Source organism: Strix aluco, chromosome 2, assembly GCF_031877795.1.
Source record: "Strix aluco isolate bStrAlu1 chromosome 2, bStrAlu1.hap1, whole genome shotgun sequence".
NCBI lineage: Eukaryota > Metazoa > Chordata > Aves > Strigiformes > Strigidae > Strix > Strix aluco.
This window is the reverse complement of record NC_133932.1, coordinates 115,840,909-115,852,066: the sequence shown is the minus strand read 5'-3', so window position 1 is coordinate 115,852,066 and position 11,158 is coordinate 115,840,909. Positions and strand designations below refer to the sequence as shown.

The 11,158-nt window shown below is 40.8% G+C and overlaps 1 protein-coding gene across 5 annotated transcripts in view; it reads left to right on the top strand.

Annotated features, from left to right (window-relative positions):
- Positions 1-221: 221 nt before the first annotated feature.
- Positions 222-11,158, top strand: part of WASF3 (WASP family member 3) — a 74,146-nt gene continuing 63,209 nt past the window's right edge. For 3 of the 5 annotated variants that reach the window (XM_074815955.1, XM_074815949.1, XM_074815950.1), the window contains exon 1: positions 235-332. The gene's annotated coding sequence lies outside the window, so the exon portion shown is untranslated. Of the gene's footprint in view, positions 333-4,455; positions 4,492-11,158 lie in introns of those variants that run through there. The other 2 variants (XM_074815952.1, XM_074815951.1) reach the window with 2 other exon arrangements.

Genomic DNA, 11,158 nt, shown 5'->3' with positions numbered 1-11,158 from the left:
GAAACTGCTCGCCCCCGCGCCCGGCCTCTTGCGAACCCCAGTAGGGGCCGCTGATTGACAGCGCTCCCCGCCCTCCTTGCGTTTTCATTGGATGCTCTCCACGCCGATCAACAATGTGTGCGGCGAAGCCCTGGCTCCCATTGGCGGAATTTTCCCCGCCCCTCTTGGCACAGGCCAAAAGGGAGGCGAGGGGGCGTGTCCCGAGGCCGAAGGGGCGGGGCGGCGGTGTGGGGCGCGGAGGCTTAGCCCGCGAAGGCGCTCGGCGGTGGTGGCGGCTGGAGCGGTCGGGAGGCGGCGGCGGCAGCGCGGGATGGGACGGAGCGCGGCGCCAGGTGGGTGTGGGGCTGTGCTCCCGCCTCCCTCAGCCGCGGCGGCGGGAGGGAGGGCGAGCGAGTGAGCGGTACTTGGAGGGTCTGTGCCCCCCTCGGGAGCCCGGCGGCCGCCGGGGGGGCGCTGAGGGGGAGCAGTCTCTTTTTAGCGGTGTCTCGCCGCCAGCCCGCGGGGTTAATCCCGCCGTTGCCCTGTGGGAGCCCCCTCAGCGTGGCGGCCCTTTCTCCTCAGAGCCGCGGGGAGGGCAGCGACGGGTTGCGCCGGGGCTCCTCGCTCTCCTCTGGCCCGGGCTGAGCTGCCCGTCCTGGGGCCCTCGCCTCAGCCGCGGGGGGAAGCTTTGTTTCTAGCCCTTCTGCCGGCCTCGGCCCCTCGCCAGTCCCTGGAGCCGCGGGCGCGTTCCCCTTCCCCCTTTCGGTCCCGGGTGGGGGTTGCGGAGTCCCCCATGCGTGGGGTCGAGGAAGGGGCCCCCCAACTTGCGCTTTTCGGGGCTGGGCGCTGTCTTCCCCGCAGCCCAGCCCCGAGAAGCGCAAGCTGGGGGTCCTCTTCCCCGCTTGGGTGGGGAAATATCCACGAGTGGCCCCCGCACCAGCACCGGGATGTGACACCGGCAAGTCTCTTCTGATACCGAGCGGTCTTCAAGTACTTAAAAATAATCGTCTTTGGCTTGGAAGGGCGCTGGGAGTCCTTGACAGCTCGGGAACTTTTAAACCTTTTTTTTTTTTTTTCTTTCTATTTGTGCTTTTTTGTATATTAAGTGTTTTTTCCACTTACTCCTTAAGTGAATGTGTCGCTGAGAAGATGCTGGGATGTGGGGAGTGCAGGCATGTGAAGACAGGGATTTATTGCAACTGCTGAATGTCTAATGCTCGCTGAAAAGTGGTTAAGAAATGCTTTATTTATTCTTCTCGTTTCTAATGCAGTTCAGTAATTGCTGCAGATAACTAGCGGGAGAAGGACTGATAGTTTAGGCTGAGCAACAGTCTGTGAAGTGGGGCCAGTACTTGAGTGATGGGTTATTGGATGCAGTTGTGAGATTCCTTGATAGAAAATACTTCAAAGCACAAATGGTTTAGTTTGTGTGCTGTTTGTCCAGGAATAGGAAAAAGCTGTGTAGCTGTGGTTCTTTGTGCCTCTTTTGTAACTACAGGGAATGAGGGGAAAGTATTCCTATTAGAAAAAGATGGGGGCAAATTATGAAAGTAGCCAGGAACTTCAAGAGACTTGAAATCTGAGGGTGAGATGGAGGAGGTCGTTTTGCCTTGCCTATCATGCAAGACTGGCCTTTTTTTTTCTTTTTAAAGCTTTACTTAAGGAATCAAAAAGTATTATGTTTATAGGAGACAGATTGTTGTTTTGACTTTGCGTGAAACAATATTTTCCGTAGTAGCTAATAGTGTGTGTGCTTGAAGAAGGGAATGAAGTAATGGAATAAGGTTGCAGTTCTTATACTCCAGCACGCTCTCCCATGCTACAGCAATCTGTAGCTCAGATGCTAAATTGTGTAGCCTCTAATATATGGAGCTTGACGCGATACGGAATAATTATGTAGGCTACCCAAGTTGGAAACCTGTAAGATTAAAGTTACAAGTTGCAATGCTTGCGAATTTAAAGATTCAGGATTAAACCCTGTATTTGAGCTGTGAAACTGAGCTTTGTTAGTAAGTTAGAGCTTACTTTTGCCTTTAAGTTCCATCAGAGGAAAATACGCTTAAGATGGAAGGACAGTTATCTGCCCACACTAAAATATAAAGGCCCTAAGTCATTCTTACTCAGTAAGGATGTGGCTTTCAGTAGGTCCTGTATGAAGGATGCTTTATCTGCAGCTCTTCAGTTGGGACCAGGACAAGACCAGGTTCCACTTGAGCAGTGTGGAAGCTTGATTTATTTCCAGCTGAATTTTGGGCATAAGTTGTGCAAAGCAAACTTTTATTGCTTGGTGGAGGATTAGTTTTGTGTTTGTGTTGCTAGCAGTAGTGTGAATGTAGTTATTAGGTGGTGAACACAGAGGTTTTGTTGTACATGAAATAATATATAATTGAGCCAGTCCTCTTTCTTCTCCTTTTTCATGGCTCTTTTCTTCAAATAAAGAAAAAATACAAAACATTTTTTAATCAGATACTGAAACAATAGTCTTGATTATACACAATAGTTACTGAAATTGTATGGTCTTTGCTAATCTTCCTGTTTGTCTATGGAAGTAATAAAAGATGATTCTATATGTCAGAAATAGAATTGCTTGTGCTTTAGAAAGGGACTTTCATAGCAGGAATAAGTTATGGAGGCTTCAAGTTTGATTTATATGGTACAATGTGTGTGACACTTCATAGTTAATAGCAGCATAAACCTGCTTTGTTTTTCAGTATATGCCTTGTCTGTACAACATGCCTCAAAGGATTATGATTTTAGGACTAGCAATATAAACTTCTTGCAGACCAGCTGCTTTTCCATGTGACTACTTTAGCTCGGGTTTATTTACTTTATTCTTCACTGAGAAGGTACATGCCATATATTTCTCTGAAACAAGAATAACAGTGTCTGCAGACAATGTTCCTGTATGGATGAAAGAGGAAGAAAAGCCATTGTGTAACAGATGATAGAAATATTATTTTGAAGTTTCTTATGTGCAGTGATCAGCAGGACAAGATTTCTAAAAACCAAACCAAGCTAGAACAGACACTTTGGTGAAGAATTCCAGAAGAGTTGATGGTAGCTGAGTGTTAAGTCACTGTATCGGTGTCACCTGGACAGTGAATTAGCTTTCATGCCTTTGCAAGTCTTCCCTTCTCAATTAAACTTCCTGCATGGACAGTTACATGTTGATGTAATTTGTAGTAACTGGAGTGGGAAAGAGCCTTGGGAGAAAATCTGCATGGAAGACTCATGGTGTTAAAAGATAAATATATGCAGTTCTTTTGATCCCTCCCACAGCACTTCCAGAGCTCTTTTGACTGCTTTTAGTGAGGAATGAGCGAGAAATGTTGTTGCAGTTAATTGCAGTCTGCTCTTGCAGGCCTGTCTTTAGTTGGTGTGTACTTGATATGGTCTTGTAACTGAGCTTGAATCAGATATAGGTTGTATGATACAGCATGCTTTGGCCTTTTTAATTCAGTTGTGATGTATTGTTTTCTTCCTGATTCATGTGTGGCTCCAATTAAAATGTTTGGATTTCTTGTGGTCATTATTGTAACTTCTTTTTATTTTATTTTTGCTTGCATAGGATATGGAGCTACAGGTTGTGTATCAGGTGAATTGAGCTACTAGCACAAGTTACTAATCAGGCTATGCATGTCCAGTGGGTTATGATACTAAGTTTTGTCAATTACCTTAATAGCAGAAGGATATTAATTTACAGTAATGATGAAGTTGCTTTTATCAGTCTCCCTTAGTAGTTCTCTAATCTTAAATCAATTCAGTATATGCAGATCATTAATAGGATTAGATTGCAAATACATGTCTTCCCAGTGTTATATACAACTGTACGTTACTTTCAGAAGCTTCCTTATACAAGGAATACTATGGGTCACAGATTGTAACTACTTATTCTCTTAAAAGAACAGGTAAAGAGGTAGAGGGTGAGTATTGACTTCTCCATATGGAAGACTCATATACAGAATACCTGTAATGTAAGAATTGTACTCAAGAATTAAATTGAGGCATCTTGAGCCTAAGCTCTGTAGCAGAACTGCTGTAGCCCTTAGATTCTCTCTTGAGAACTTAGTCTGCCTTTAGAGGTAATAATGAGTATAACCTGAAGTTACATCAGATTTATTTCTTCAGCTTTAACCTGTAAGTGCTTTCCTTCACACTTCCTGTTACTGAGATCTAACTGTTCAGAAGCCAGCCTGTTATAAAAGCTACTGAAATGCTGCACTGGGGTGTTTTTTTAACTGGAAAAGCACTGTTTTTCACCCCTCTTTTGAAAACTTGGATAACTGAAATATTTTTAGCTGCTGATAGAGGTCATTTCTTTTTCCTCTGCCAAAAGGGGAAACAAAACATTTGTGAAAGAAGTTAAGAAATTTGTGTGTAGAAGCAGCTGGAGATTAAAATGCAAGTCTTTATGCTTGTTTAGGCTGTAAACTAGGAGTTTATCTTGTTTGCTTTCTTTATTTTTGGCAGGTGAGATAGCTGGAGAACTTTTGCTGGAGGTTTGTTATTATGGTAAGCATTTGTTGGATTTGTTTGTTTTTTTTTAAAAACAAATCCGGATTTATTTGTTAGGGATTTATAGGTGTTCTGAATGTCAGCATATTGTGAATTATTTTTTTCTTTCACATACTTGAAATGCTCTACCATTAAACTAATGGTGTTTTCTGGGTCTAGAATTGATCGCTGTTATGTGTTTGGGATTTTTTTTTTTTTTGCTGGACCTCTCCACATAGCAGAATTTTAGTTGCTCTTTTTTCAGGATTCTTGGAGCTCCTTCTTACCTGTTGGTTACAAATATTATCTCTTTATTCTTATAGAGATTTGGTAGTTAGAAACACACACTGTCCCCTATCACTGTATTTATTAAACGTAGAGCATCTTTAAGCAATTTTGAATAAACAGAAAAATTTAGTGTTATTCAGGTTGAACTTGATTGATGTTTGTGTTTGTTTCAAATGCAGATGTCAGTCTAAAATAAAGACAGTAGAGCAAAATATTTCCCCATCATTTGCATACTATCAAACAGATTATATTTAATGTCTAGGTTTTCTTCTAAACATTCATAACTGTAAACTTACTTGCAAGGGTGTTTTGGTAAGAAGTAATGAAAAGAACCAACACAGACTATTGGGTGCTGAGTTAGAGAATTGGCTAAGCATTAGTGAACATAATGACACACTAAAATAAGTGTCTTGGACATGGCTGGCATGCAGATGGTTTTGCTTTAGTTTTTGAATTAATCTTGCATTCTGTAGATACTTAGGTTTTATAATAGTCTTCAGAATATGATGCTGATAAGTGACATAAATAAAGTACTTCAGATATCAGTGGTAATTTGAATCTGTTCAGAGTTCATATTTTACAGTTGTCATAATTGATATAAATAGAAGTAGTTTATACTAAGGCAGTTGTAACTTCCATTAATCTGTCAAAACCAGCATTTTTGGTTGACTTAAATGTATTTTTCTCCAGGACAAGAAAAAACCCGAGGTTTTCAAATGTCGTGCACAGAATTACAGCCTGGCATGTTTTCTCTCTTGTTCCATAAATCAAACTTGTATTTCACTGTTTCTTTGGCATGAGCTTTTATTGTACATCCCTGTTGTTGAAATCTGACCAATATAGAAACTATAGAATAATTTCCTGTGGTAAAACGCTCAAGCATTGTTCATTTACACAGCAGTGTGCACAGATAAATCACACTGATGAAAAATATTTATCACTATTAATTTTGAATGAGACAGACTTTTTGGAGGCTTATGCAGTGATTATCTTTCTTCCTCTGCTGGTGTTAAAGCATAGTTAAGGCTTGTTTGGTTGTTGTGACTATGCATTTTAATATGTTTTCAGGGTGGTTTTTTGGTACCTGAATATATATATATATATACACTTGATTTAGAGTTCCGTATATATTATGGTGATTCTCAAGTCCTCTGTCAGCCTTCTCTTTGCTGATAGAACTTCAAAACTGGGAAGGAAAGTTTAAATTATAACTAGTGAAAGTGCTGTTTAATGCATGATCTTAAAGAAATTGATAGATTAAAAAAAATTCTTCAACTTTGTAGCAAGTGCTACAATTATATTTTTTCAGACATTTGAAATTTTACATAAGCCTGTTTGATACTTTTCATTAGGCAAAGAGTTCTGAAAAACTTTGCTGTCAGTCAGCCTTTTCTAACTTTTTTCTTTGAGATTTTCTTGAAATTCGCTTGTTGAGTCTAAGTTAATGTTGTCATGTTTTCAGGTGCCTGGCTGGTCTATGAGCACATGTAACTGTTTTGTGTATATTTAAGCTGTTTATTGAACAGTGAAGTACTAAAACAGGGTGCTGTTTGGACCGGGACTATGCTCGTAAGGTGTAGAGGCTACTGCATCTTGTGAAGTGCTCTATTTGGATGGCCACGCGCAAAGGCGGCTGCGTGTATTTTCCTGTTGGGTTACCTGAGTGGAAGCCCTAATTTTTTAGGGATGGGTCTCTTAATACCAAACACTTGCTGTTTTACTGTTAATGTGTTAGATTGCTCATTTAGGAAACACTTGTGTCTCCTTGTGAGGAATTGAGCTGATCTTACATTTTTCTTGGAATGCTGTAATTTGCTACTTCTGCTTGTATTTGTCTGCGTTCCTCTTTAGTGTCTTTTCCTCTAGGTTGCTGGGTGGGTAGTTGGATCTTAGCATACAGTGATGTTCTGGATTAGTGTGCTTGCTTCATGATTTATGAAGCCTGTTTAATGTTCTTAATGTATTGGTAGATTATGAAAGCAGAGGTCACTGATGAAATAAAATACACAAACAGTTTTGGGCTCCATAGTATAACAAGGATACAAAAATACTAGAGTGTGTCTGAAGGAGCCCAACAAAGATGGTGAGAGGACTAGAGGGCATGGCTTGTGAGGAGCGGCTGAGGATACTAGGTTTGTGCACCTTGGAGAAGAGGGTACTGAGGGGAGTGACCTCATCACTGTCTAGGACTTCCTCGTGAGGGGAAGCGGAAAGGGAGGTGCTGATCTCTTCTCTCTGGTGTTGGGTGATGGGGCACGAGGCATTGACTTAAAGGGGAGGTTCAGATTGGATATTAGGAAGAAGTTCTTCACTGAGGGGGTGGTCAGGCACTGGAACTTCTCCCCAGAGAAGTGGTTGTGACCCCAAGCTAGTTGGGGTTCAAGAAGTGTTTGGACAATGCTCTTGGGTATCTGGTTTAACTTTTTGGTTTTTCTGTGCAGACTCAGTTGAACTTGATGGTCCTCATGGGTCCCTTCCAACTCAGGATAATCCATGATTCTGTGATAGCATGAAAGTTATAATGTAATAGCATTTCAGAGGCCTTAGAGGACTTGAGTTTCACTGACTGTCTAGAATAGTGTGTGCAAAAATATTTCCTTTCACTGATACATTCATAGAAACTAAAAGTGAACAAAGCACCTCATCAGTGAAGACTGAAAAGCATATATAATCTCATAAAAAATGTTTTATTCAAGTCTAGTTGCCAGGGAAAAGAGAACACAATGTTAAGGCTGTGTTTAAAGGACAATGAGTATAAATTGGGAATTACTGGAGCTCTGCCATATTTATAGGTGGAGAATGTTATATAAAATGTGACCATCAGGACTTTCTTCCATGGACTTGTTAACCAGTTATCTGCTTGTCACTTGCTGCAGAATGAGATGCCATTGACAGGGCTGTTAGTAGGGGCTGGGGTTCACATTCAATCTGGGGGTGAAATTTATTCCTGTGCTGATGACTGTAATGGCCACCTGAGTTTGAGTATTTACTTATTTGCGGGTTTATAGTTAATGTCTGCAGTCATAGCTGATGCAGGCAGCTGTTGCCCACTCCTCCCTCTCCAGTAGCTTTTTCTTGTGGCATAGCACTGCTGTTCTTGTTGCAGTGCCTTTCTTTGAAGGTTAGAAAGGGCTAACTTGTCTCTTCTGTTTTCTGCTTCTGATGCCCCATAAGGTAAGGACGGTGGTGTTTGGGTCGCTGTTGTGTACCTGAGTGGAGAGACCGGTTAGAGCAAGTGAACAGTATATAACCCCTGGATCCCTAACTTATTTTATAAAAAAAAAAGGTTGTTAGAGGTGTACATGGATTCTTTTCCGCATTCCTATGATGTGGAAAATTAAATGACATTAGGATATGTACTTTCCTCATCGCCAGAGACCTTAGTTCTTCAGCTGATGGATCCCAGATTTCTTGTGCAATTTCATAGCGGCAACTCATAACAAGTAATGGTCAGAGAGCTTGTGTATGTAATCGGTGACAGGCATAATATATCAAAACATGTTAACAGTGTTCTAGTGAAAGTTGGAATTGATTTCTGGATGTTTGGTTTGAAATCCCATAGTGGAAAAGGTCAGTATTCCATGATGCTGAGGAAAACCATTCATCTGCTGTGGACTTAGTTTTGTCCTAACAGAGCAACAGGCAGCTGTGGGGACTAATGTGCTACAAGACAAGGCCTGGGAAGCTTGTTTTACTTAGAAACTTCAAACAGCCTTTGGAAACTCTCCTTTGAGAAGTTCTTCTGCCTCATTACATGTGAATGAAGAAATGAAGTTTGAACTTCTGAATTAGAAGAGGGGCTTTAGTGAAAATGTGGCTTTTTAGTTCTTTCTCTGACAGCAGTTAGAACTTGCTGCTGAGTTTTCTGTAGAATGTTGAAATTGTCTGGAACTCATCTCAGCACAGGTTTATTGTAGAGTTATTTCCTGGGAAAGTGCTGTTTTTCTTTTTCAAGCTTGGCTGCTGCTTTGAATGCTTAAACAGCTGCAAACATGGAGGAGATAATGCATCACTTCAAATGAAGCCTCCATTTGATTTTATGCTGAATTTGAAGACACTCTCATACATGTATTACTGTTTTTTTCACATAGTTTGAATATTGAAGTTCTTTCTAACCTCTTCATGCCAATTCAGGAGCTGGAGTGGGGCTGCAGTTAACTCTTAGTCATATTTAAAGAGGATGTCTTGGTACAGTTATACAAGTGGTTTGGTTAGTTTCAGGTTATCTAAGTGTGTAGTAGGAGAAGGGTATTTGCCAGGCTATGCTAGACAAGCAGATGTGCAAGCCATGAGCTTTCTATCCACCCTTTTTGCAGAAAGAACCAGGAACTAGCAGTTCAGGGGCTTCATTTTTTTCTAGATGGAGGGGATCCTGTTGTCTTCAGCTCAGTCAGCTTGCTTCTCTTGAAGCTCTCCATTCTTCAAATCCTACAGGTCTTGTACATCTTCACTGTAGCAATCACTTTATATTTATAGCAAGTAGAGAGTTGTAGAGCTTGTGCATGGCAAGTGTGAAATACCTGAATGTTGAAGTGATGAGGTACAAATGCCTTCAAGAGGAGTGTCTGAGAATGCACTGAGGTACAGTCTTCCAGCCCTCAAATGAAATGTAGCTCTTAGAACATTTGCCTCTAGCATCAAACACTGCTTATACTTTCGTAGACTATCTTGAAATTTCAAGCATCCTTTGATTCAGGGTGGATAATTCTAAACAAGCATGTAGATAAGATTAGGAGCAACACCTAGTTGTAGCTCAAGCTAACAACGCTGTAAAGACAGACCTTCGTGTCTAGTTGCTGAATTTCTGTGCTGGATTTGCACTGCTAATGACAAGAAAAGCTTCCATGTTGGCAGACTAATAAGTGTTTGGGGTTTTGACATTAAGGATTTTTATTAGCCTGAAATACTGCTGTGATATCATTGGGATCCTGACCTTATTTTTCTAAAATATTTGCTATTATACTGGAGCAGGCACATGCTTTGCGATACTGTTCTGGTTGCCATACTAACAGTTCTGAGGGCCTTTCTAAGCTTACATGGATCTGTAGCTTGCTGTCGTATAGGAGATGATATTATTGGTCACTCAGCTCGGTGAAGTGTTTGTTGTCTGACTACTTGGCTTGATGTTGGAGCAGGTTTAGCAGCCTTCAGGAATTTCTGTATCTTGGAGGGTCATGGCAAGGTTTTGTTCAATGGGATTTATAACTATTGGCAAAAACCACTGGGAAGTGGCAAGTAAAACTCCACAATTGGGGAAAATTCCAGAACTTCTGTTGTTGTAGATGCTTCAAGTTGACTAAATATTTTATGTTACTTAGTAAATGAGTCCAGTTACTACTTCTTGGAGTTATTAATTAATAAGGGATGAAGTCAAATACTGTAGCAGATCAAACCCTCGTCTTAAAATTGTGGCTTTCTGAAATGTGCAGAAATAAGTCTTATGCAGTATGTAGTCCAATTTGCATGTTTCTATTACCCATTCTGTCTCTTAATCTGAAACTATTGAGGCAGCAGTGAAATAACCACATTTATTGGGCAGGTAGTATTTTTGCTGTCTGGGACAACAGCAGCTGCAACCCCAAATCCATCTTCTCTCCCTGTCCTATGTTTTAAGATGAAGTTGTTAATGTTCTTTGTGTGCTATTTCCTCACTCGAATTTTCTGTTCCACTTCCTCCTGCTGTAAACTCTTCTATGCATTGCTTCTGAAGTCTTTTACTTCCCTTTCAAACTCTCTCTTTTATATCCTAGTATTCTCCATAAGAAAGAAATGCATTGTGATGAACTTCTGCTTTGTGTCATTTCTGGTAAAACCCACAGATGCCTTTTTTTTTTTTAGAGAGTGAAATGCTTGGAGATGTTAAAAAACCAAACCACAACAAAAACCCTCCCTGCTGCCACATTCATCCCCAAAGAAACTTAAAATGGAGGGAAATAGAGGGAAGACATGAAATGTAAACCCTTGCCAAATGTAAACCCTCCTTCCCTCAACTGAGTGAACAGCCTACTATCAGATTTCTTTAAGCCACAGAATGTTATTTTTGGCAGGAAGATCAGAAAGAGTATTCTTTCTTTTAAACAGTTGTTGTTTGGAAAACAAGCATATGTCTGGCATCATCATGGATTTCTAAAAGAGAAAAAAGTGATTTTATTTTCAAAACATGTAGCAAAACTGTATTTTCGGCAGAATCAAATGTTAAATGCTTTTGAAAGCTTAAATTTACTGGTGTGTCCTTACAGTTGGTTGTCAAGGTTGAAACAACAAGCACAGTTAGCCCTTAAGCTGCTAAATGCTAATCATAGCTTGGCAAGAGTTTTCCTCAGCCAAGTTACTGAGCTCCAGAGAAACACACAGGCAATCTATAATAATTTTTTGAAATTTTTCAGAGCTAAACTTA